Raw genomic sequence first — 26557 nt, 5'->3', positions numbered from 1 at the left:
TTTCAGCGTTTCTGGGAGCTCAGAATTAGATTCCCAGCAGTACTGCAGCTTCACTCCATCCCTTGGAACTTGACATTGACGATGAAACACAGAACTTGCGTCGGTATTTAATACGGTAGGCACAATGCCGACTGAAGTACGAGTAGAGTCAATCTTCCCTTTGTTTGTGGTTTGCTTTGAGCGGTTCCTGGGAGAGCAATATTAGATTCCAATGCACAACTGCAGCTTTACCCTATACCTTGTCCCTTAGCATTGACGATAAAACACAGACATTGCGTCGGGATTTAATTCAAAAGGCACAATGGCGACTATAGTACAAGAAGAGTAAATCGTCTCAACTTTTGTGGTGTGATTATGAGCGTTACGTGGGAGATCAGTATAAGATTCCGATGCACTACTGCAGCTTTACTCTATCCCTTGCACCTTCACATTGACGATGAAACACAGAAATTGCGTCGGGACTTCATACAAAAGGCACAATGCCGACTTAAGCACAGGAAGAGATGTCTTCTCATATTTTGTGGTTTACTTTGACCGTTTCCTGGGAGATCAGTATCAGATTCCGATGCACTACTGCAGATTTACCGTACCCCTTGGTCCTTCACATTAACTATGAAACTCAGAAATTGCGTCGGAATTTAATACGATAGGCACAATGCCGACTTAAGTACAAGAGGAGTAAATCGTATCATTGTTTGTGGTGTGTTTATGAGCGTTACCTGGGATATCAGTATTAGATTCCGATGCACTACTGCAGCTTTACTCTATCCCTTGCATTTTCACATTGACGATGAAACACAGAAATTGCGTAAGGGTTTAATTCAAATGGCACAATTCCGACTTACGTACAAGAAGAGTAAATCCTCTCATTGTTTATGGTTTGCTTTGAGCGTTTCCTGGGATATCAGTATTACATTTCGATGCACTACTGCAGCTTTACTCTATCCCTTGGACCTTCACATTGACGACGAAACACAGAAATTGCGTCGGGATTTAATACAAAAGGCACAATGCCGACTTAAGTATAAGAAGAGTAAATCTTCCCAATGTTTCTGGTATGCTTTGGGCGTTTTGTGGGAGATCAGTAATAGATTCCGAAGCACTACTGCAGATTTACTCTACCCCTTGGACGTTCACTTTGACTATGAAACTCAGAAATTGCGTCGGTATTTAATCCAAAAGCAAAATGCCGACTTAAGTACAAGAAGATTAAATCTTCTCATTGTTTGAGGTTTGCTTTGAGAGTTTCCTGCGAGATCAGTATTAGATTCCGATGCACTACTGTTCCTTTACTCTATCCCTTGGATATTCACATTGACGATGAAACAAAGAAATTGCGTCAGGTTTTAATACAAAAGGCACAATGCCGACTTAAGTACAAGAGGAGTAAATCTTCTCATTGTTTCTGGTTTGCTTTCAGCGCCTCCTAGGAGATCAGTATTAGATTCCGATGCACTACTGCAGCTTTACTCTATCCCTTATACCTTCTCATAGTCGATGAAACACAGAAATATGGTCGGGATTTAATACAAAGGACACAATACCGACTTAAGTACAAGAAGAGTAAATCTTCTCGTTGTTTGTGATTTGCTTTGAGCGTTGCTGTGAGATCAGTATTAGATTCCAAGCACTACTGCAGCTTTACTCTATCCCTTGCACCTTCACATTGACGATGAAACACAGTAATTGCGTCTGTTTATAATACAAAAGGCACAATGCCGACTTAAGTACAAGAAGAGTAAATCTTCTCATTGTTTGTTGTTTGCTTTGAGCGTTTCCTGGTAGATCAGTATTCGATTCCGACGCTCAACTGCAGCTTTACTCTATCCCTTGGACCTTCACAATGACGATGAAACGCAGAAATTGGGTCGGGACTTAATACAAAAGGCCTAATGCTGACTTAAGTACAAGAAGAGTAAATCTTCTCATTGTTTGTAGTATGCTTGGAGCGTTTCCTGGGAGATCAGCATTAGATTCCGAAGCACTACTGCAGCGTTGCTCTATCCCTTGGACGTTCACATTGACAATTAAACACAGAAATTGCGTCGGGAATTAATACAAAAGGCACAGTGCCGACTTAAGTACAAGAAGAGTAAATCTTCTCATTGTTTGTGGTTTGCTTTGAGCGTTTCCTGGGAGATCAGTATTAGACTCCGATGCACTACTGCATCTTTACTCTATCCCTTGGAACTTCACATTGACGAAGAAACACAGAAATTGCGTTGGGATTTAAAACAAAAGGCACAATTTCGACTTAAGTACAAGAAGAGTAAAAGTTCTCAATGTTTGAGGTTTGCTTTGAGGGTTTCCTGGGAGGTCAGTATTAGATGCCGATGCACTACTGCAGCTTTACTCTGCCCCTTGCACCTTCACATTGACGATTGCGTCGGGATTTAATACAAAAGGCACAATGCCTTCTTATGTACAAGAAGAGTAAGTCTTGTCATTGTTTGTGGTTTGCTTTGAGCATTTCCTGGGAGATCAGTATTAGATTCCGACGCTCTACTGCAGCTCTACTCTATCCCTTGGACCTTCACATTGACGATGAAACACAGAAATTGCGTCGGGAATTAGTACAAAATTCACAATGCCGACTGAAGTTCAAGAAGAGTGAATCTTCTCATTGTTTGTGGTTTGTTTTGAGCGATTCCTGGGAGATCAGTATTAGATTCGGATGCACTACTGCACCTTTACTCTATCCCTTAGACCTTCACATTGACGATGAAACACAGATATTGCGTCGGGATTTAATACAAGAGGCGCAAAGCCGACTTAAGTACAAGAAGAGGAAATCTCCTCATTGATTGTGGTTTGCTTTGAGGGTTTCCTGAGATACCAGTATTAAATTTCGATGTACCACATCAGGTTTACTGTATCCCTTGGACCTTCACGTTTACGATGAAATACAGATATTGCGTCGGGTTTTAATGTAAAAGGCACAATGCCAACTTAAGTTTAAGGAGAGTAAATCTTCTCATTGTATGTGGTTTGCTTTAAGCATTTCCTGGGAGATCAGTATTTGATTCCGATGCTCTACTGCAGCTCTACTCTATCCCTTGGACCTTCACATTGACGATGAAACACAGAAATTGCCTCGGGATTTAATATAAAAGGCACAATGACGGCTTAAGTACAAGAAGAGTAAATCTTCTCATTGTTTGTGGTTTGCTTTGAGCGTTTCCTGGGAAATCAGTATTTGGTTCCGATGCACAACTGCATCTTTATCCCTTGGACCTTCACATTTACGATAAAACAAAGAAATTGCCTCAGGATTTAACACAAAAGGCACAATGTCGACTTAAGTACAAGAAGAGTAAATCTTCTTATTATTTGTGGTTTGCCCAGAGCGCTTCCTGGGAGATCAGTAGTAGATTTCTGTGCACTACTGCATCCATACTCTATCCCTTGGACCTTCACATTGACGATGAAGCACAGAAATTGCTTTGGGATTTAATACAAAGGCACAATGACGGCGTAAGTACAGGGTGGCGCAGATGGATCGGGTGGTTTTGAAGTGGACTGTACGTCTGGAGGGGGGGAGCCAGGTGTTCGGCGACTTCGTCCTGTGGTGGGGGGGGACGGGAAGTTTCAGTTGCAGGCTGGCAGTCAGTCGCGATGGCTATGTGGTCCGTTGAGCATCGTGTTTTCGCAGTTTAAGAGTTCATACGCAATAACGAGTCAATTGTTGCTGTGACGCGTGCCTTTCGCCGGCGTTTCAACATCCCACCTCGCGGTAGTGTTCCTAAGCGAGATACGATATTGAGTTGGGTGCATAATTTCCGCACTACTGGTTCATGTGCTCCAAAATGGACGCCTAGACCGCCAACAATAACAACGCCTGAGAACGTGGAGCGTGTGAGACGCGATGTCACTGCGAGCCCACGTCGATCAACGAGACGTCGTGCTCAAGCTCTTGGAATGTCACGTCGGAGCCTTCAAAGGATTCTTAACGAAGAACTGAAATTCCACCCCTACAAAATCCTGTTGGTACAGAAGATTCTCCCAACAGACCATTTTCAAAGGCTTCAGTTTAGCCAACAGATGTTGGAGTTATTGGAAGATGTAAACCTGATTATCATGATGTCTGACGAGGCTCACTTTCACATTAACAGATACGTAAACAAGCAAAATTGCCGTTACTGGGCCGACACTAACCCAAGAGATCTACACCAACGGCCTCTCCATAGTGACAAAGTGACGGTTTGGTGTGGGGTTTCTAAGGTAGGGATAATTGGTCCTTACTTTTTTGAAAATGAAAGGGAGCAGGCGGTTACTGTTAATTCGCAGCATTATGTGAACATGATTGAAGATTTTCTTCTCCCACAACTTGAAGAGAACAATTACGACATGGGCAATATGTGGTTCCAACAAGACGGGGCAACTGCACATACCGCTAGGATATCAATGCAAGCTGTACGCGCTCTGTTCCCTGGCCGTTTGATTTCCCGTAATGGAGATGTCCATTGGCCCCCTCGCTCGCCGGACCTCACGGTATGTGACTTTTTCTTATGGGGCTATTTAAAAGCAAGGGTCTACATGAACAAACCCCGGACCATTCAGGAGTTGAAGGCAGCAATTCACACCGAAATCACATCAATTCCTGGTGATGTGCTTGAGCGGGCAATGCGGAACGTTAAGGACCGACTCCAAGAATGCGTCGCTCGAGAAGGAGGGCATTTGATGGATGTAATTTTTAAAAACTAACATTACTATTTTTTTGTTAATAAACTTCCATTGTAACTACACGTTTTGCACTTTATTTCAATCCAATACCTTTACAATTGACAGTTTGACAAGTATTTTAAAACCACCCGATCCATCTGCGCCACCCTGTACAAGAAGAGAAAATCTTCTCTTTGTTTGTGGTTTGATTTCAGCGTATCCTGGGAGCCCAGTATTAGATATCGATGCACCACATCAGGTTCACTGTATCCCTTGGACCTTCAGGATTACGACGAAATACAGAAATTGCATCGGGATTCAATACAAAAGGCACAATGCCGACTTAAGTACAAGAAGAATAAATCTTCTCATTGTTTCTGGTTTGCTTGATCGTTTCCTGGGAGATCAGTATTAGATTGCGGTGTACTACTGCTGCTTTACTCTATCCCTTGGACCTTCACATTGACGATGAAACACAGAAATTGCGTCGGGAATTAAAACAAAATGCACAATGCTGCCTTAAGTACAAGAAGAGTAAATCTTCACATTGATTGCTTTGAGGGTTTGCTGAGAGACCAGTATTAGATTTAGATGCACCACATCAGGTTTACTGTATCCCTTGGACCTTGACGTTTACGATGAAATACAGATATTGCGTCGTAATTCAATATAATAGGCACAACGCCGACTTAAGTTTAAGAGGAGTAAATCTTCTCATTGTATGTGGTTTGCTTTGAGCATTTCCTGGGAGATCGGTGTTAGATTCCGATGCACTACTGCATCTTTACTCTATCCTTGGACCTTCATATTGACGATGGAATACAGAAATTGCTTCGGGATTTAATACAAAACGCACAATGACGGCTTAAGTACAAGAAGAAGAAATCTTCTCTTTGTTTGTGGTTTGCTTTCAGCGTTTCCCTGGAGCCCAGAATTAGATACCGATGCACCACATCAGGTTTACTGTATCCCTTAGACCATCACGATTACGATGAAATACAGAAATTGCGTTGGGATTTAATACAAAAGGCACAATGCCAACTTAAGTACATGAAGAGGAAATCTTCACATTGATTGCTTTGAGGGTTTGCTGAAAGACCAGTATTAGATTTAGATGCACCACATCAGGTTTACTGTATCCCTTGGACCTTCACGATTACGATGAAATACAGAAATTGCGTCGGGATTTAATACAAAAGGCACAATGCCGACTTAAGTACAGGAAGAGTAAATCTTCTCATTGGTTCTGGTTTGCTTGAGCGTTTCCTGGGAGATCATTATTAGATTCCGATGCACTACTGCTGCTTTACTCTATCCCTTGGACCTTCACATTGACGATGAAACACAGAAATTGCGTCGAGATTTAATACAAAACGCACAATGCTGACTTAAGTACAATGGGAGTAAATCTTCTCAATGTTTCTGGTTAGCTTTGAGCGTTTCCTGGGAGACCAGTATTAGATTTCGATGCACCACATCAGGTTTACTGTATCCCGTGGACTTTCACGTTTACCGTGAAATATAGAAATTGCGTCGGGATTTAATACAAAAGGCACAATGCCGAATTATGTACAAGAAGAGTAAATCTTCTCATTGTTTCTGGTTTGCTTTGAGCGTTTCCTGGGAGGTCAGTATTAGATTCCGATGCACTACTGCATCTTTACTCTATCCCTTGGACCTTCACAATTGCGATGAAGCACTGATATTGCGTTGGGATTTGTTACAAAAGGCACAATGCCGACTTCAGTACAAGGAGAGTAAATCTTCTCATTGTTTATGGTTTGCTTTGTGATTTGCTGGAAGATCAGTATTAGATTCCGATGCACTAATGCTGCTTTACTCCATCCCTTGCATCTTCACATTGACGATAAAAAACAGAAATTGCGTGGGGATTTAATACAAAAGGCACAATGCCGACTTAAGCACAAGAAGTGTAAATTTTCTCATTGTTTGTGGTTTGAATTCAGCCTTTCCTGGGATATCTGAATTAGAATCCGATGCAATACTGCAGCTTGATTCTATCCCTTGGACCTTCACATTGACAATGAAACACAGAATTTGCATCTGGATTTAATACAAAAGGCACAATGACGGTTTTAGTACAAGAAGAGTAAATCTTCTCATTGTTTGTGGTTTGCTTTCAGCGTTTCCTGGGAGCCCTGAATTAGATTTCGATGCACCACATCAGGTTTACTGTATCCCTTAGACCATCACGATTACGATGTAATAAAGAAATTGCGTCGGGATTTAATACAAAAGGCACAATGCTGACTTAAGTACAAGAAGAGTAAATCTTTTCATTGTTTGAGTTTAGCTTTGAGCATTTCCTGGGAGATCAGTATTAGATTCCGATGCACTACTGCAGCTCTACTCTATCCCTGGGACTTCACATTGACGATGAAACATAGAAATTGCGTCGGGATTTAATACAAAAAGCACAATGCCGACTTAAGTACAAAAGGAGTAAATCCTCTCATTGTTTGTGGTTTACGTTGAGCGTTTCCTGGGAGATCAGTATTATATTCCCATGCACTACTGCATCTTTACTCTATCCCTTGGACCTTCACATTGACGATGGAACACAGATATTGCGTCGGGATTTAATACAAAAGGCACAATGTCGACTTAAGTACAAGAAGTGTAAATCTTCTCATTGTTTGTGGTTTGCTTTCAGCGTTTCCTGGGAGACCAGTATTAGATTTCGATGCACCACATCAGGTTTACTGTATCCCTTGGACTTTCACGTTTACCATGAAATATAGAAATTGCGTCGGGATTTAATACAAAAAGCACAATGCCGACTTAAGTACAAAAGGAGTAAATCCTCTCATTGTTTGTGGTTTACTTTGAGCGTTTCCTGGGAGATCAGTATTATATTCCCATGCACTACTGCATCTTTACTCTATCCCTTGGACCTTCACATTGACGATGGAACACAGATATTGCGTCGGGATTTAATACAAAAGGCACAATGTCGACTTAAGTACAAGAAGTGTAAATCTTCTCATTGTTTGTGGTTTGCTTTCAGCGTTTCCTGGGAGACCAGTATTAGATTTCGATGCACCACATCAGGTATACTGTATCCCTTGGACTTTCACGTTTACCATGAAATATAGAAATTGCGTCGGGATTTAATACAAAAAGCACAATGCCGACTTAAGTACAAAAGGAGTAAATCCTCTCATTGTTTGTGGTTTACTTTGAGCGTTTCCTGGGAGATCAGTATTATATTCCCATGCACTACTGCATCTTTACTCTATCCCTTGGACCTTCACATTGGTGACGAAACACAGATATTGCGTCGGGATTTATACAAAAGGCACAATGTCAACTTAAGTACAAGAAGAGTAAATCTTCTCATTGTGTGTGGTATGCTTTGTGCGTTTCCTGGGAGATCAGTATTAGATTCCGTTGCATTTCTGCAGCTTTACTCTATCCCTTAGACCTTCACATTGTCGACGAAACACAGAAATTGCGTCGGGATTCAATACAAAAGCAACAATGCCGACTGAAGTAGAAGAAGAGTAAATCTTCTCGATGTTTGTGGTTGCTTTGAGCGTTTCTGGGAGATCAGTATTAGATTCCGAATCACTACTGCAGCTTTACTCCATCCCTTGCACCTTCACATTGACGATGAAAGGCAGAAATTGCAACCGGATTTAATACAAAAGGCACAATGCCGACTGAAGAACAAGAAGAGTAAATCTTCTCATTGTTAGTGGTTTGCTTTTAGCATGTCCTGGGAGATCAGTATTTGATTCCGATGTTCTAGTGCAGCTCTACTCTATCCCTTGGACCTTCACATTGACGATGAAACACAGAAATTGCGTCGGGCTTTAATACAAAAGGTACAATACCGACGTAAGTACAAGAGGAATAAAACTTCTCATTGTTTGTGGATTGCTTTGAGCGTTTCCTGGGAGATCAGTATTAGATTCCGATGCAATACCGCAGCTTTACTCTATCCCTTATACCTTCACAATGGCGATGAAACACTGATATTGCGTAGGGATTTGTTACAAAAGGCACAATGCCGACTTAAGTACAAGGAGAGTAAAACTTCTCATTGAATATGGTTTGCTTTGGGATTTGCTGCGAGATCAGTATTAGATTCCGTTGCACTGATGCAGCTTTACTCCATCCCTTGCACCTTCACATTGACGATCAAAAACAAATATTGCGTCCGGATATAATACAAAAGGCACAATGCTGACATAAGTACAAGATGAGTAAACCTTCTCATAGTTTGTGGTTTGCTTGGAGCGTTTCCTGGAAGATCAGTATTAGATTCCGATGCACTACTGAAGCTCTACTCTATCCCCTGGACCTTCACATTGACGATGAAACACAGAAGTTGCGTCGGGAACTAATACAAAAGCACAATGCCGACTTAAGTAAAAGAAGTGTAAGTCTTCTCATAGTTTGTGGTTTTCTTTGAGCATTTCCTGAGAGATCGGTATTAGATTCCGAAGCACTACTGAAGCTTTACTCTATCCCTTGGACCTTCACAATGGCGATGAAACAATGATACTGCGTAGGGATTTGTTCCAAAAGGCACAATGCCGACTTAAGTACAAGGTGAGTAAAACTTCTCATTGAATATGGTTTGCTTTGTGCGTTTGCTGAGAGATCAGTATTAGATTCCGATTCACTACTGCATCTTTACTCCATCCCTTGCACCTTCACAATGACGATGAAAAACAGAAATTGCGTCCGGATTTAATACAAATTTCACAATGCCAACTTAAGGACAAGAAGAGTAAATCTTCTCATTGCTTGTGGTTTGCTTTGAGCGTTTCCTGGGAGATCAGTATTAGATTCCGATGCACTACTGCATCTTTACTCTATCCCTTGGACTTTCTTATTGACGATGAAACACAGACATTGCGTCGGGATTTAATACAAAAGGCACAATGACGACTTAAGTACAAGAAAAGTAAATCGTCTCATGTTTGTGGTTTGCTTTGTGCGCTTGCTGGAAGATCAGAATTAGATTTCGATGCACTACTTCAGCTTTACTCCATCCCTTAGTCCTCCACATTGACGATGAGACACAGAAATTGCATCGGGATTTAATACAAAAGGCACAATGCCGACTTCAGTATAAGAAGAGTAAATTTTCTCGTTGTTTGTATTTTGCTTTGAGCGTTTCTGTGAGATCAGTATTTGATTCCGATGCACTACTGTAGCTTTACTCTATACCTTGCACCTTCACATTGACGATGAAACAGAGAAATTGCGTCGGGATTTAATACAAAATGCACAATGCCGACTTAAGTACAAGAAGAGTAAAGCTTCTCAATGTTTGTGGTTTGCTTTGAGCATTTCCTGGGAGATCAGTATTAGATCCCGATGCACTACTGCAGCTGTACTCCATCCCTTGGACCTTCACATTGACGATGAAACACAGAAATTGCGTCGGGATTTAATACAAAACGCACAATGCCGACTTAAGTTCAAGAGGAGTAAATCCTCCCATTGTTTGTGGTTTGCTTTGGGCGTTTCCTGGGTTATCAGTTTAGATTCCGATGCAGTACTGCATCTTTACTCTATCCCTAGGACCTTCACATTGATGATGAAACACAGATATTGCGTCGGGTTTTAATACAAAAGGCACAATGCCGACTTAAGTACAAGAAGAGTAAATCTTCTCATTGTTTGTGGTTTGCTATTAGCGTTTCCTGGGAGATCAGTATTAGAATCCGATGCACTACTGTATCTTCACTCTATCCCTTGCACCATGACATTGACGATGAAACACAGAAATTTCCTCAGGATTTCATTCAAAAGGCACAATAACGACTTAAGCACAAGAAGAGTAAATCTTCTCATATTTTGTGGTTTGCTTTGAGCGTTTCCTGGGAGATCAGTATTAGATTCCGATGCGCTACTGCAGCTTTACTCTATACCTGGGACCTTCACATTAACGATGAAACACAGAAATAGCGTCGTGATTTAATACAAAAGGCACAATGCCGACTTAAGTACAAGAAGAGTAAATTTTCTCATTGTTTGTGGTTTGCTTTGAGCTTTTCCTGGAAGATCAGTATTAGAATCCAATGCACTACTGCAGCTTTAGTCCTTCCCTTGGACCTTTAGATTAAAGATGAAACACAGAAATTGCGTCGGGATTTAATACAATAGGCACAATACCGATTTTAGTCCAAGAAGAGTAAAACTTCTCAATGTTTGTGGTTTGCTTTGAGAGTTCCTGGGAGATCAGTATTATATTTCCTTGCACTACTACAGCTTTACTGTATCCCGTGGAACTTCATATTGACGATGAAACACAGAAATTGCGTGGGGATTTAATACAAAAAGCACAATGCCGACTTAAGTACAAAAGGAGTAAATCTTCTCATTGTTTGTGGTTTACTTTGAGTGTTTCCTGGGAGATCAGTATTATATTCCGATGCACTACTGCATCTTTACTCTATCCCTTGGACCTTTACATTGACGATGGAACACAGATATTTCGTCGGGATTTAATACAAAAGGCACAATGTCGACTTACGTACAAGAAGTGTACATCTTCTCATTGTTTGTGGTTTGCATTCAGCGTTTCCTGGGAGACCAGTATTAGATTTCGATGCACCACATCAGGTTTACTGTATCCCTTGGACTTTCACGTTTACCATGAAATATAGAAATTGCGTCGGGATTTAATACAAAAGGCACAATGCCGAATTAAGTACAAGAAGAGTAAATCTTCTCATTGTTTCTGGTTTACTTTGAGTGTTTCCTGGGAGATCAGTATTATATTCCGATGCACTACTGCATCTTTACTCTATCCCTTGGACCTTTACATTAACGATGGAACACAGATATTGCGTCGGGATTTAATACAAAAGGCACAATGTCGACTTACGTACAAGAAGTGTTCATCTTCTCATTGTTTGTGGTTTGCATTCAGCGTTTCCTGGGAGACCAGTATTAGATTTCGATGCACCACATCAGGTTTACTGTATCCCTTGGACTTTCACGTTTACCATGAAATATAGAAATTGCGTCGGGATTTAATACAAAAGGCACAATGCCGAATTAAGTACAAGAAGAGTAAATCTTCTCATTGTTTCTGGTTTGCTTTGAGCGTTTCCTGGGAGATCAGTATTAGATTCCGATGCACTACTGCATCTTTACTCTATCCCTTGGACCTTCACATTGACGATGAAACACTGAAATAGCGTCAAGACTTAGTACAAAGGGCACAATGCCGACTTGAGTACGGGAAGAGTAGATCTTCTCATTGTTTGTGGTTTGCTTTGAGCGATTCCTGGGGGATCAGTATTAGATTCCGATGCCCTACTGCATCTTTACTCTATCCCTTGTACCTTCACATTGGTGACGAAACACAGATATTGCGTCGGGAATTATACAAAAGGCACAATGTCAACTTAAGTACAAGATGAGTAAATCTTCTCGTTGTGTGTGGTATGCTTTGTGCGTTTCCTGGGAGATCAGTATTAGATTCCGTTGCATTTCTGCAGCTTTACTCTATCCCTTAGACCTTCACATTGTCGACGAAACACAGAAATTGCGTCGGGATTCAATACAAAAGCAACAATGCCGACTGAAGTAGAAGAAGAGTAAATCTTCTCGATGTTTGTGGTTGCTTTGAGCGTTTCTGGGAGATCAGTATTAGATTCCGAATCACTACTGCAGCTTTACTCCATCCCTTGCACCTTCACATTGACGATGAAAGGCAGAAATTGCAACCGGATTTAATACAAAAGGCACAATGCCGACTGAAGAACAAGAAGAGTAAATCTTCTCATTGTTAGTGGTTTGCTTTTAGCATGTCCTTGGAGATCAGTATTTGATTCCGATGTTCTAGTGCAGCTCTACTCTATCCCTTGGACCTTCACATTGACGATTAAACACAGAAATTGCGTCGGGCTTTAATACAAAAGGTACAATACCGACTTAAGTACAAGAGGAATAAAACTTCTCATTGTTTGTGGATTGCTTTGAGCGTTTCCTGGGAGATCAGTATTAGATTCCGATGCACTACCGCAGCTTTACTCTATCCCTTATACCTTCGCAATGGCGATGAAACACTGAAATTGCGTAGGGATTTGTTACAAAAGGCACAATGCCGACTTAAGTACAAGGAGAGTAAAACTTCTCATTGAATATGGTTTGCTTTGTGATTTGCTGCGAGATCAGTATTAGATTCCGATGCACTGATGCAGCTTTACTCCATCCCTTGCACCTTCACATTGACGATCAAAAACAAATATTGCGTCCGGATATAATACAAAAGGCACAATGCTGACATAAGTACAAGATGAGTAAACCTTCTCATAGTTTGTGGTTTGCTTGGAGCGTTTCCTGGAAGATCAGTATTAGATTCCGATGCACCACTGAAGCTCTACTCTATCCCCTGGACCTTCACATTGACGATGAAACACAGAAGTTGCGTCGGGAACTAATACAAAAGCACAATGCCGACTTAAGTAAAAGAAGTGTAAGTCTTCTCATAGTTTGTGGTTTCCTTTGAGCATTTCCTGAGAGATTGGTATTAGATTCCGAAGCACTACTGAAGCTTTACTCTATCCCTTGGATCTTCACAATGGCGATGAAACACTGATATTGCGTAGGGATTTGTTCCAAAAGGCACAATGCCGACTTAAGTACAAGGTGAGTAAAACTTCTCATTGAATATGGTTTGCTTTGTGCGTTTGCTGAGAGTTCAGTATTAGATTCCGATCACTACTGCATCTTTACTCCATCCCTTGCACCTTCACAATGACGATGAAAAACAGAAATTGCGTCCAGATTTAATACAAATTTCACAATGCCAACTTAAGGACAAGAAGAGTAAATCTTCTCATTGTTTGTGGTTTGCTTTGAGCGTTTCCTGGGAGATCAGTATTAGATTTCGATGCACTACTGCAGCTCTACTCTATCCCTTGGACCTTCACATTGAAGTTGAAACACGGAAATAGCTTCGGGATTTAATACAAAATGCTCAATGCCGTTTTCAATACAAGAAGAGTAAATCTTCTCATTGTTTGTGGTTTGGTTTGAGCGTTTCCTGGGAGATCAGTATTAGATTGCGATGCACTGCTGCAGCTTTACTCTATCCCTTGGACCTTCAAATTGACGATGAAATACAGAAATTGCTTCGGGATTTAATACAAAAGGCAAATTGCCGACTTACGTACAAGAACAGTAAATCTTCTCAATGTTTGTGGTTTGCTTTGAGCGTTACTGGTAGATCAGTATTAGATTTCGAAGCACAACTGCAGCATTACTCTATCCCTTGGAATTTCACATTCACGATGAAATACAGAAATTGCGTTGGGACCTAATACAAAAGGCACAATGCCGATTTAAGCACAAGAAGAATAAATCTTCTCATTGTATGTGGTTTGCTTTGAGCGTTTCCTGGGAGATCAGTATTAGATTCCGATGCGCTACTGCAGCTTTACTCTATACCTTGGACCTTCACATTGACGATGAAACACAGAAATAGCGTCGTGATTTAATACAAAAGGCACAATGCCGACTTAAGTACAAGAAAAGTAAATCGTCTCATGTTTGTGGTTTGCTTTGTGCGCTTGCTGGAAGATCAGAATTAGATTTCGATGCACTACTTCAGCTTTACTCCATCCCTTAGACCTCCACATTGACGATGAGACACAGAAATTGCATCGGGATTTAATACAAAAGGCACAATGCCGACTTCAGTACAAGAAGAGTATATTTTCTCGTTGTTTGTATTTTGCTTTGAGCGTTTCTGTGAGATCAGTATTTGATTCCGATGCACTACTGCAGCTTTACTCTATACCTTGCACCTTCACATTGACGATGAAACACAGAAATTGCGTCGGGATTTAATACAAAATGCACAATGCCGACTTAAGTACAAGAAGAGTAAAGCTTCTCAATGTTTGTGGTTTGCTTTGAGCATTTCCTGGGAGATCAGTATTAGATCCCGATGCACTACTGCAGCTGTTCTCCATCCCTTGGACCTTCACATTGACGATGAAACACAGAAATTGCGTCGGGATTTAATACAAAACGCACAATGCCGACTTAAGTTCAAGAGGAGTAAATCCTCCCATTGTTTGTGGTTTGCTTTGGGCGTTTCCTGGGTTATCAGTTTAGATTCCGATGCAGCACTGCATCTTTACTCTATCCCTAGGACCTTCACATTGATGATGAAACACAGATATTGCGTCGGGTTTTAATACAAAAGGCACAATGCCGACTTAAGTACAAGAAGAGTAAATCTTCTCATTGTTTGTGGTTTGCTATTAGCGTTTCCTGGGAGATCAGTATTAGAATCCGATGCACTACTGTATCTTCACTCTATCCCTTGCACCATGACATTGACGATGAAACACAGAAATTTCCTCAGGATTTCATTCAAAAGGCACAATAACGACTTAAGCACAAGAAGAGTAAATCTTCTCATATTTTGTGGTTTGCTTTGAGCGTTTCCTGGGAGATCAGTATTAGATTCCGATGCGCTACTGCAGCTTTACTCTATACCTGGGACCTTCACATTGACGATGAAACACAGAAATAGCGTCGTGATTTAATACAAAAGGCACAATGCCGACTTAAGTACAAGAAGAGTAAATTTTCTCATTGTTTGTGGTTTGCTTTGAGCTTTTCCTGGAAGATCAGTATTAGAATCCGATGCACTACTGCAGCTTTAGTCCTTCCCTTGGACCTTTAGATTAAAGATGAAACACAGAAATTGCGTCGGGATTTAATACAATAGGCACAATACCGATTTTAGTCCAAGAAGAGTAAAACTTCTCAATGTTTGTGGTTTGCTTTGAGAGTTCCTGGGAGATCAGTATTATATTTCCTTGCACTACTACAGCTTTACTGTATCCCGTGGAACTTCATATTGACGATGAAACACAGAAATTGCGTGGGGATTTAATACAAAAAGCACAATGCCGACTTAAGTACAAAAGGAGTAAATCTTCTCATTGTTTGTGGTTTACTTTGAGTGTTTCCTGGGAGATCAGTATTATATTCCGATGCACTACTGCATCTTTACTCTATCCCTTGGACCTTTACATTGACGATGGAACACAGATATTTCGTCGGGATTTAATACAAAAGGCACAATGTCGACTTACGTACAAGAAGTGTACATCTTCTCATTGTTTGTGGTTTGCATTCAGCGTTTCCTGGGAGACCAGTATTAGATTTCGATGCACCACATCAGGTTTACTGTATCCCTTGGACTTTCACGTTTACCATGAAATATAGAAATTGCGTCGGGATTTAATACAAAAGGCACAATGCCGAATTAAGTACAAGAAGAGTAAATCTTCTCATTGTTTCTGGTTTACTTTGAGTGTTTCCTGGGAGATCAGTATTATATTCCGATGCACTACTGCATCTTTACTCTATCCCTTGGACCTTTACATTAACGATGGAACACAGATATTGCGTCGGGATTTAATACAAAAGGCACAATGTCGACTTACGTACAAGAAGTGTTCATCTTCTCATTGTTTGTGGTTTGCATTCAGCGTTTCCTGGGAGACCAGTATTAGATTTCGATGCACCACATCAGGTTTACTGTATCCCTTGGACTTTCACGTTTACCATGAAATATAGAAATTGCGTCGGGATTTAATACAAAAGGCACAATGCCGAATTAAGTACAAGAAGAGTAAATCTTCTCATTGTTTCTGGTTTGCTTTGAGCGTTTCCTGGGAGATCAGTATTAGATTCCGATGCACTACTGCATCTTTACTCTATCCCTTGGACCTTCACATTGACGATGAAACACTGAAATAGCGTCAAGACTTAGTACAAAGGGCACAATGCCGACTTGAGTACGGGAAGAGTAGATCTTCTCATTGTTTGTGGTTTGCTTTGAGCGATTCCTGGGGGATCAGTATTAGATTCCGATGCCCTACTGCATCTTTACTCTATCCCTTGTACCTTCACATTGGTGACGAAACACAGATATTGCGTCGGGAATTATACAAAAGGCACAATGTCAACTTAAGTACAAGATGAGTAAATCTTCTCGTTGTGTGTGGTATGCTTTGTGCGTTTCCTGGGAGATCAGTATTAGATTCCGTTGCATTTCTGCAGCTTTACTCTATCCCTTAGACCTTCACATTGTCGACGAAACACAGAAATTGCGTCGGGATTCAATACAAAAGCAACAATGCCGACTGAAGTAGAAGAAGAGTAAATCTTCTCGATGTTTGTGGTTGCTTTGAGCGTTTCTGGGAGATCAGTATTAGATTCCGAATCACTACTGCAGCTTTACTCCATCCCTTGCACCTTCACATTGACGATGAAAGGCAGAAATTGCAACCGGATTTAATACAAAAGGCACAATGCCGACTGAAGAACAAGAAGAGTAAATCTTCTCATTGTTAGTGGTTTGCTTTTAGCATGTCCTGGGAGATCAGTATTTGATTCCGATGTTCTAGTGCAGCTCTACTCTATCCCTTGGACCTTCACATTGACGATGAAACACAGAAATTGCGTCGGGCTTTAATACAAAAGGTACAATACCGACTTAAGTACAAGAGGAATAAAACTTCTCATTGTTTGTGGATTGCTTTGAGCGTTTCCTGGGAGATCAGTATTAGATTCCGATGCACTACCGCAGCTTTACTCTATCCCTTATACCTTCGCAATGGCGATGAAACACTGAAATTGCGTAGGGATTTGTTACAAAAGGCACAATGCCGACTTAAGTACAAGGAGAGTAAAACTTCTCATTGAATATGGTTTGCTTTGTGATTTGCTGCGAGATCAGTATTAGATTCCGATGCACTGATGCAGCTTTACTCCATCCCTTGCACCTTCACATTGACGATCAAAAACAAATATTGCGTCCGGATATAATACAAAAGGCACAATGCTGACATAAGTACAAGATGAGTAAACCTTCTCATAGTTTGTGGTTTGCTTGGAGCGTTTCCTGGAAGATCAGTATTAGATTCCGATGCACCACTGAAGCTCTACTCTATCCCCTGGACCTTCACATTGACGATGAAACACAGAAGTTGCGTCGGGAACTAATACAAAAGCACAATGCCGACTTAAGTAAAAGAAGTGTAAGTCTTCTCATAGTTTGTGGTTTCCTTTGAGCATTTCCTGAGAGATCGGTATTAGATTCCGAAGCACTACTGAAGCTTTACTCTATCCCTTGGATCTTCACAATGGCGATGAAACACTGATATTGCGTAGGGATTTGTTCCAAAAGGCACAATGCCGACTTAAGTACAAGGTGAGTAAAACTTCTCATTGAATATGGTTTGCTTTGTGCGTTTGCTGAGAGTTCAGTATTAGATTCCGATTCACTACTGCATCTTTACTCCATCCCTTGCACCTTCACAATGACGATGAAAAACAGAAATTGCGTCCGGATTTAATACAAATTTCACAATGCCAACTTAAGGACAAGAAGAGTAAATCTTCTCATTGTTTGTGGTTTGCTTTGAGCGTTTCCTGGGAGATCAGTATTAGATTTCGATGCACTACTGCAGCTCTACTCTATCCCTTGGACCTTCACATTGACGTTGAAACACGGAAATAGCTTCGGGATTTAATACAAAATGCTCAATGCCGTTTTCAATACAAGAAGAGTAAATCTTCTCATTGTTTGTGGTTTGGTTTGAGCGTTTCCTGGGAGATCAGTATTAGATTGCGATGCACTGCTGCAGCTTTACTCTATCCCTTGGACCTTCAAATTGACGATGAAATACAGAAATTGCTTCGGGATTTATTACAAAAGGCAAATTGCCGACTTACGTACAAGAACAGTAAATCTTCTCAATGTTTGTGGTTTGCTTTGAGCGTTACTGGTAGATCAGTATTAGATTTCGAAGCACAACTGCAGCATTACTCTATCCCTTGGAATTTCACATTCACGATGAAATACAGAAATTGCGTTGGGACCTAATAGAAAAGGCACAATGCCGATTTAAGCACAAGAAGAATAAATCTTCTCATTGTATGTGGTTTGCTTTGAGCGTTTCCTGGGAGATCAGTATTAGATTCCGATGCGCTACTGCAGCTTTACTCTATACCTTGGACCTTCACATTGACGATGAAACACAGAAATAGCGTCGTGATTTAATACAAAAGGCACAATGCCGACTTAAGTACAAGAAAAGTAAATCGTCTCATGTTTGTGGTTTGCTTTGTGCGCTTGCTGGAAGATCAGAATTAGATTTCGATGCACTACTTCAGCTTTACTCCATCCCTTAGACTTCCACATTGACGATGAGACACAGAAATTGCATCGGGATTTAATACAAAAGGCACAATGCCGACTTCAGTACAAGAAGAGTATATTTTCTCGTTGTTTGTATTTTGCTTTGAGCGTTTCTGTGAGATCAGTATTTGATTCCGATGCACTACTGCAGCTTTACTCTATACCTTGCACCTTCACATTGACGATGAAACACAGAAATTGCGTCGGGATTTAATACAAAATGCACAATGCCGACTTAAGTACAAGAAGAGTAAAGCTTCTCAATGTTTGTGGTTTGCTTTGAGCATTTCCTGGGAGATCAGTATTAGATCCCGATGCACTACTGCAGCTGTTCTCCATCCCTTGGACCTTCACATTGACGATGAAACACAGAAATTGCGTCGGGATTTAATACAAAACGCACAATGCCGACTTAAGTTCAAGAGGAGTAAATCCTCCCATTGTTTGTGGTTTGCTTTGGGCGTTTCCTGGGTTATCAGTTTAGATTCCGATGCAGTACTGCATCTTAACTCTATCCCTAGGACCTTCACATTGATGATGAAACACAGATATTGCGTCGGGTTTTAATACAAAAGGCACAATGCCGACTCCAGATTTACTTTATCCCTTGGACCTTCACATTGACGATGAAACACAGAAATAGCGTCGGGACTTAATACAAAAATCACTATGCCTTCTTAAGTACAAGAGGAGTAAACCTTTCATTAATTGTGGTTTGCTTTGAGCGTTTCCTGGGAGATCAGTATTAGATTCCGATGCACTACTGCATCTTTACTCTATCCCTTCGACCTTCACATTGACGAAGAATTGCAGAAATTGCCTCAGGATATAATACAAAATGCACATTGTCGACTTAAGTACAAGAAGAGTAAATCGTCTCATTATTTGTGGTTTGCTTTGAGCTTTTCCTGTGAGATCAGTATTAGATTCCGATGCACTAATGCAGCTTTACTCTATCCCTAGGACCTTCACATTCAGGATGAAACACAGAAATTGCGTGGGGATTTAATACAAAAGGCACAATGCCGACTTACGCACAAGAAGAGTAAATCTTTTCACTGATTGTGATTTGAATTGAGAGGTTCCTGGAGATGAGAGTTAGATTCCGATGCACTACTGCAGCTTTAGTCTATCCCTTGCACCTTCAAATTGACGATGAAACACAGAAATTGCGTTGGGATTTAATACAAAAGGCACAATGCCGACTTAAGTACAAGAAGAGTAAAACTTCTCATGGTTTGTGGTTGGCTTTGAACGTCTCCTGGGAGATCAATATTAGATTCCGAGGCACTACTGCAGCTTTATACTATCTTTTGGACCATCAAATTGACGATGATACACAGAAATTGCGTCGGGATATAATACAAAATGCACAATGCCGACTTAAGTACAAGAACAGTAAACGTTTGCATTGTTTGTGGTTTATTTTGAGCGCTTCCTGGGAGATCAGTATTAGATTCCGAATCACTACTGCAACTTTACTCTATCCCTTGGACGTTCACATTGACGATGTAACACAGAAATTGCGCCGGGACTTAATACAAAAGGCACAATGCCGACTTAAGTACAAGAAGAGTAAGTCTTTTCATTGTTTGTGGTTTGTTTTGAGCGTTTCCTGGGAGATCAGTTTTATATTCGAATGCCCTACTGCAGCTTTACTCTATCCCTTGGACTTTCTCATTGAGGATGAAACTCAGAAATTGCGTCCTGATTTAATACAAGAGGCACAACGCCGACTTAAGTACAAGAAGAGTAAATCTTCCATCTGATTGTGGTTTGCTTTCAGCGTTTCCTGGGAGATCAGTAATAGATTCCGATGCACTACTGCAGCTTTACTCTATACCTTGGACATTCACATTGATGATGAAACACAGAAATTTCTTCGGGATTTAATACAAAAGGCACAATGCCCCCTTAAGTACAAGAAGAGTAACACTTCTCATTGTTTGTGGTTTGCTTTGAGCGTTTTCTGGGAGATCAGTATTAGATTCCGATGCACCACATCAGGTTTACTGTATCCATTGGACCTTCCCGTTAAAGATGAAATACAGAAATTGCGTCGGGAATTAATACAAAAGGCATAATGCCGTCATAAGTATAAGAAGAGTAAATCTTCTCATTGCATGAGATTTGCTTTGAGCGTTTGTTGGGAGATCAGTATTAGATTTCGATGCACTACTGCAGCTTTACTCTATCCCTTGGCATTGCACACTGACAATGAAACATAGAAATTGCGTCGGGATATAGTACAAAAAGCACAGTGCCGACTTAAGTATAAGAAGAGAAAATCTTCTCATTGTTTGTGGTTTGCTTTGATCGTTTCCTGGGAGATCAGTATTGGATTCCATTGCACTACTGCAGCTTTACTCTATACCTTGCACCTTCAAATTGACGATGAAACCCAGAAATTGCGTTGGGATTTAGTACTAAAGGCACAATGCCGACTTAAGTATAAGAAGGGTAAATCTTTTCATTGTTTGTGGTTTGTTTTGAGCGTTTGCTGGGAGATCAGTTTTAGATTCCAATGCCCAACTGAAGCTTCACTCTATCCCCTGGTCATTCTCATCGACGATGAAATACAGAAATTGCGTCGGTATTTAATACAAAAGGCACAATGTCGACTTATGTAGAAGATCAGTAAATCCATCATTGTTTGTGGTTTGCTTTGAGCGCTTCCTGGGAGATCAGTATTACATTCCGATGCACTACTGCTACTTTACTCTATCCCTTGGACCTTCACATTGACGATGAAACACAGAAATTAGGCCGGGATTTTATACAAAAGGCATGTTGCCGACTTAAGCACAAGAACAGTAAATCTTCTCATTGTTTGTGGTTTGCTTTGAACGTTTCCTGGCAGATCAGTATTAGATTCCGTTTCACTACTACAGCTTTACTCTACCCCTTCGAACTTCTTATTGATGATGAAACACAGAAATAGCGTGGGGATTTAAAACAATAGGCAGAATGCCGCCTTAAGTACAAGAAGAGTATAACTTCTCATTGTTTGTGGTTTACTTTCAGCGTATCATGGGAGACCAGTATCAGGTTTCGATGCACCACATCTGGTTTACGGTATCCCTTGGACTTTGCCGTTAACGATGAAATACAGACATTGCGTCGGGATTTAAAACATAAGGCACAATGCCAACTTAAGCACAAGAAGAGTGAGTCTTTTCATTGTTTGTGGTTTGCTTTGACTGTTTCCTGGGAGATCAATATTAGATTGCGAAGCACAACTGCAACTTTACTCTATCTCTTGGACCTTCACATTGACGATGAAACACAGAAATTGCGTCGGGACATAATACAAAAGGCACAATGCCGACTTAAGTACAAGATGAGTAAATCCTCTCATAGTTTGTGGTTTGCATTGGGCGCTTCCTGGGAGATCAGTATTACATTCCGAAGCACTACTGCAGCTTTACTCTATCCCATGGCCCTTCACATTGACGATGAAACACAAAAATTGCGTCGGGATTTAATACAAAACGCACAATGCCGACTTAAGTACAAGAAGATTAAATATTCTCATTGTTTGTTGTTTGATTTGAGCGTTTCCTGGGAAATCAGTATTAGATTCCGATGCACGGCTACAGCTTTACTCTATCCTTTGGATCTTCACATTGATAATGAAACACATTAATTGCGTCGGGATTTAATACAAAAGGCAAAATGCCGACTTAAGTACAAGAACAGTAAATCTTCTCATTGTTTGTGGTTTGCTTTGAGCGCTTCCTGGGAGATCAGTATTACATTCCGATGCACTACTGCAGCTTTACTCTATCCCTTGGACCTTCACATTGACGATGAAACACAGAAATTGCGCCGGGATTTAATACAAAAGGCACTATGCCCACTTAAGCACAAGAAGAGTTAATCTTCTCATTGCTTGTGGTTTTCTATGAACGTTTCCTGGGAGATCAGTATTACATTCCGATGCACTACCACAGCTTTACTCTATCCCTTGGACCTTCACATTGATGATGAAACACAGAAATTGCGTCGGGATTTAATACAAAAGGGACAATGCCGACTTAAGTACAAGAACAGTAAATCTTCTCATTGTTTGTGGTTTGCTTTGAGCGCTTCCTGGGAAATCAGTATTACATTCCGATGCACTACTGTAGCTTTAATCTACCCTTGGGACTCACATTGACGATGAATCACAGAAATGGCGTCGGGATTTAATACAAAAGGCACAATACCAACTCAAGTACCAGAAGAGTAAATCTTCTCATTGTTCGTGGTTTGCTTTGAGCGTTTCCTGGGAGATCAGTATTATATTTCGATGCACTACTGCAGCTTTACTATATTCCTTGGACCTTCACATTGACGATGAAACACAGAAATTGCGTCGGGATTTAATACAAAAGGCACAATGCCAACATAAGTACAAAAAGTGTCAATCTTCTCAATGCTTTTGTTTGCTTTGAGCGTTTACTGAGAGACCACTACTAGATTACGATGCAGTACTGCCGCTTTACTCTATCCCTAGGACCTTTAAATTGACGATGAAACACAGAAATTGCGTCGGGATTTAATACAAAAGGCACAATGCCGACTTCAGTACAAGAAGAGTAAATCTTCCCATTGTTTGTGGTTTGCTTTGAGCGTTTCCTGGGAGTTCAGTATTAGATTCCGATGCAAAACTGCAGCTTTACTCTATCCCTTGGACCTTCACATTGACGATGAAACACAGAAATTTTGCCGGGATATAATCCAAAAGCACAATACCGACTTAAGTACAAGAAGAGTAAATCTTCTCACTGTTTGTAGTTTGCTTGGAGCGTTTCCTGGGAGATCAGTATTAGATTACGATGCACTACTGCCGCTTTACCATATCCCTTGGACCTTAAAATTGACGATGAAACACAGAAATTGCGTCGGGATGTAATAAAAAGGTCACAATGCCGACTTCTGTACAAGAAGAGTAAATCTTCTCATTGTTTGTGGTTTGCTTTTAGCATTTCCAGGGAGATCAGTATTAGATTTCGAAGCACCACTGCAGCATTAGTCTATCCCTTGGATCTTCACATTGACGATGAAGCACATAAATTGCGTCGGGATTTAATACATAAGGCACAATGCCTACTTAAGTACAAAAAGAGTAAATCTTCTCATTGTTTGTGGTTTCCTTTGAGCATTCCCTAGGAGATCAGTATTAGATTCCGATACTCTACTGCAGCTTTACTCTATCATTTGGACCTTCAACTTGACGATGAAACACTGAAATTGTGTCGGGATTTAATACAAAAGGCACATCGCCGACTTAAGTACAAGAAGAGTAAATCATCTCATTGTTTGTGGTTTGCTTTAAGCGTTTCCTGGTAGATCAGTATTAGATTCCGATGCACTACTGCAGGTTTTCTCTATACCTTGGACCTTCACATTGACGATGAAACACAGAAATTGCGTCGGGAATTAATACAAAAGAACACAATGCCGACTTAAGTACAAGAATAATAAAACTTCTCATTGTTTGTGGTTTGCTTTGAGCGTTTCCTGGGAGATCAGTATTAGATTCCGATGCACTACTGCATTTTTACTCTATCCCTTGGACCTTCACATTGACGAAGAAACGCAGAAATTGCCTCTGGATTTACTACAAAATGCACAGTGTCGACTTAAGTACAAGAAGAGTAAATCTTCTCATTGTTTGTGGTTTGCTTTGAGCGTTTCCTGGGAGATCAGTATTAGATTCCGATGCACTACTGCAGCTTTACTCTATCCCTAGGACCTTCACATTGACGATGAAACACAGAAATTGCGTGGTGATTTAATATAAAAGGCACAATGCCGACTTACGCACAAGAAGAGTAAATCTTCTCATTGTTAGTGATTTGAATTGAGTGCTTCCTGGAGATCAGAGTTAGATTCCGAAGCACTACTGCAGCTTTACTTTATCCCTTGGAACTCCACATTGTCGATGAAACACAGAAATTGTGTCGGGAAATAATACAAAAGGCACAAAGCCGACTTTCGTACAAGAAGAGTAAATCTTCTCATTGTTTGTGGTATGAATTGAGCGTTTCCTTGGAGATCAGTATTAGATTCCGATGCCCTACTGCAGCTTTAGTCTATCCCTTGCACCTTCAAATTAACGATGAAACACAGAAATTGCGTTGGGATTTAATACAAAAGGCACAATGCCGACTTAAGTACAAGAAGAGTAAGTCTTCTCATTGTTTGTGGTTGTTTTGAGCGTTTCCTGGGAGATCAGTTTTAGACTCCAATGCCCTGCTGCAGCTTTACTCTATTCCTTGGACTTTCTCATTGACGATGAAACTCAGAAATTCCGTCGGGATTTAATACAAAAGGCATGTTGCCGACTTAAGCACAAGAACAGTAAATCTTCTCATTGTTTGTGGTTTGCTTTGACTGTTTCCTGGGAGATCAGTATTAGATTGCGAAGCACAACTGCAGCTTTACTCTATCTCTTGGACCTTCACATTGACGATGAAACACAGAAATTGCGTCGGGACATAATACAAAACGCACAATGCCGACTTAAGTACAAGAAGATTAAATATTCTCATTATTTGTGGTTTGATTTGAGCGTTTCCTGGGAAATCAGTATTAGATTCCGATGCACGGCTACAGCTTTACTCTATCCTTTGGATCTTCACATTGATAATGAAACACAGTAATTGTGTCGGGATTTAATACAATAGGCACAATGCCGACTTAAGTACAAGAAGAGTAAATCTTCTCAAAGTTTCTGATTTTCTCTGATCGTTTTCTGGGATATTAGTATTGGATTCCGATGCACTACTGCAGCTTTACTTTAGCCCTTGGACCTTTACATTGACGATGAAACACAGAAGTTGCGTCGGGACTTAATGCAAAAGGCAGAAACCCGACTTCAGTACAAGAAGAGTAATTCTTCTCATTGTTTGTGGTTAGTTTTGAGCGTTTCCTGGGAGATCAATTTTAGATCCAAATGCCCCACTGCAGGCTTACTCAATGCCATGGACTCTCTCATTGACGATGAAATACAGAAATTGCGTCGGGATTTAATACAAAAGGCAAAACGCCGACATAAGTACAAGAAGAGTAAATCTTCTCATTGTTGGTGGTTTGCTTTGAGCGTTTCCTGGGAGATCAGTATTAGAGTCCGATGCACTACTGCAGCTTTACTCTATCCCTTGGACCTTCACATTGACGATGAAACACAGAAATTACGCCGGGATATAATCCAAAAGCACAATACCGACTTAAGTACAAGAAGAGTAAATCTTCTCACTGTTTGTAGTTTGCTTGGAGCGTCTCCTGGGAGATCAGTATTAGATTACGATGCACTACTGCCGCTTTACTCTATCCCTTAGCCCTGCACATTGACGGTGAATCACAGAAATTGCGTCGGGATATAATACATAATGCACAGTGCCAACTTAAGTATAAGAAGAGTAAATCTTCTCATTGTTTGTGGTTTGCTTTGATCGTTTCCTGGGAGATCAGTATTAGATTCCATTGCACTACTGCAGCTTTACTCTATCCCTTGGACCTTCAGATTGACGATGAAACACAGAAATTGCGTCGGGATTTAGTACTTAAGGCACAATGCTGACTTAAGTACCAGAAGAGTTAATCTTCTCAATATTTGTAGTTTGCTAGGAGTGTTTCCTGGGAGATCAGTTTTAGAGTCCGATGCACCACTTCAGCAAAACTCTA

This window comes from Schistocerca piceifrons, chromosome X, assembly GCF_021461385.2.
Source record: "Schistocerca piceifrons isolate TAMUIC-IGC-003096 chromosome X, iqSchPice1.1, whole genome shotgun sequence".
In the NCBI taxonomy this organism is placed as follows: domain Eukaryota; kingdom Metazoa; phylum Arthropoda; class Insecta; order Orthoptera; family Acrididae; genus Schistocerca; species Schistocerca piceifrons.
Note: the sequence above shows the minus strand (reverse complement) of the source record.